At 36.4% G+C, this 1,805-nt stretch overlaps 1 pseudogene; it reads left to right on the top strand.

The window, feature by feature from the left end:
- Positions 1-236: 236 nt before the first annotated feature.
- On the top strand, positions 237-655 carry LOC101967726 (calmodulin pseudogene; annotated as a pseudogene).
- The last annotated feature ends 1,150 nt before the right edge of the window (positions 656-1,805 follow it).

The raw sequence follows: 1,805 nt of genomic DNA, 5'->3' as shown, positions 1-1,805 counted from the left end.
TGGAGCAAGATGGTTCCAGCTTCTGGTTGCAGCTTTGTCTCTTGAACCTCCATATAGAGTGAATATTTATATAAAGTTATATGTATTTGTAGATATGCTCCTATAAAGGAGAAAATGGCTACCACCCAAATTCAAAAGCAGCTATAAGAGAGTGGAGCAAGAAAGCCACAAAAGTGGATGTATAGTCAGGTCTTGGAAACCGGTAGTGCTTGCAGCACTACTGACCAACTGACTGAAGAGGAGACTGCAGAATTCAAAGAAACTTTTTCACTATTTGACAAGGATGGTGATAGAACTATAACAACAAAGGAATTAGGAACTGTAATGAGGTCTCTTACACAGAATCCCACAGAAGCAGAGTTACAGGACATGATTAATGAAGTGATGCTGATGGTAATGGCATAACTTACTTCCCTGAATTTCTGACAATGATGGCAAGAAAAATGAAAGACAAACAGTGAAGAAGAAATTAGAGAAGCATTCTGTGTGTTTGATAAGGAGGGCAATGGCTGTATTGGTGCAGCAGAGCTTCGCAGCGCAAAGACAAAACTTGGAGAGAAGTTAACAGATAAAGATATTGATGAACTGATCAGGGAAGCAGGTGTTGATGGTGATGAACTATGAAGAGTTTATACAAATGATGACAGCACAGTGAAGACATTGTGCAGGATGTGTCAAATTTCTTGTACAAAATTGTTTATTTGCCTTTTCTTTGTCTGTAATTTGTCTATAAAAGGTTTCCTCTACGTCAAAAAAAAATATGCCTGTATAGTAATTAGGATTTCATTCCTCCTTTTTTTCTTCCCTTATCTTACTGTCATTGTCCTGAAACCTTATTTTAGAAAAATTGATCAAGTAACATGTTGCATGTGGCTTACTCTGGATATATCTAAGCCCTTCTGTACATCCAAACTTTAGATGGAGCTGGTCAAATGAGGGAACATGTGGGTTATGTCTTTTAAAAAAATAATTTTTTTTAGGAATTACCAGCATGTTGAATTGACTGAGGACAGTCAACAATGTGCACTTGAGAGTTGCACTGTTGCAAATCAGGTGGATTATCCAGGTACTCATACACTATTTTTTTGTACTGCTGTTCTTGTACCAGAAACATTTTCTTTTATTGTTACTTGCTTTTTAAACTTTGTTTAGTCACTTAAAGAAAATCTGCTTATGGCACAATTTGCCTCAAATCCATTCCAAGTTGTATATTTGTTTTTCAATTTTTAAAAATTACAATTTACCAAAGGAAAAAAAAGCAGTTATGAGGCTGGGTGTGGTGGTACATGCCTGAAATCCTTGTGACTATGGAGGCTGAGGCAGGAGGGTCTCAAGTTTGAGGGCAGTATCAGCAACTTAGTGAAACCCTCATTACTGCTTTTCTTTTTGGTACTAGGGTTTGAACCCAGAGACCTTTCAGGGGATGTGACTCAGTAGTAGAGCATCTCTGGGTTCAAACTCCAGTACCAAAAAGAAAAGCAGTAATGAGAATCTTTCTAACATTGCCAAAGCATAGCCTAGGTACATTTAACTTTAAAAAGCAAGCAAACAAACAAATAAAAAACTACACACACACCCAGGCACCCAAATGAAAAATTAGCTGAAGGGGATAATGGGCTGTGTAACTTTTGTTAATTTGTTTCAATGTGCTATATGTAAAATTTGTCTCTAAAATTCACTGCAAAATTCATCTCCCTTACTACTGAAACTATCAAGACTATAACACTTGGTTAGTCTGGGAGATTACAATTTTACTTGCCATATTAGAAAAAATTTCTGGTTCAAAAAAAAGAAAACCTTTTTTA

Source organism: Ictidomys tridecemlineatus, chromosome 10 (genome assembly GCF_052094955.1).
Source record: "Ictidomys tridecemlineatus isolate mIctTri1 chromosome 10, mIctTri1.hap1, whole genome shotgun sequence".
Classification (NCBI taxonomy): Eukaryota; Metazoa; Chordata; class Mammalia; order Rodentia; family Sciuridae; genus Ictidomys; species Ictidomys tridecemlineatus.
The sequence above is the reverse complement of the archived record's forward strand: the minus strand, read 5'-3'. Positions and strand labels throughout refer to the sequence as shown.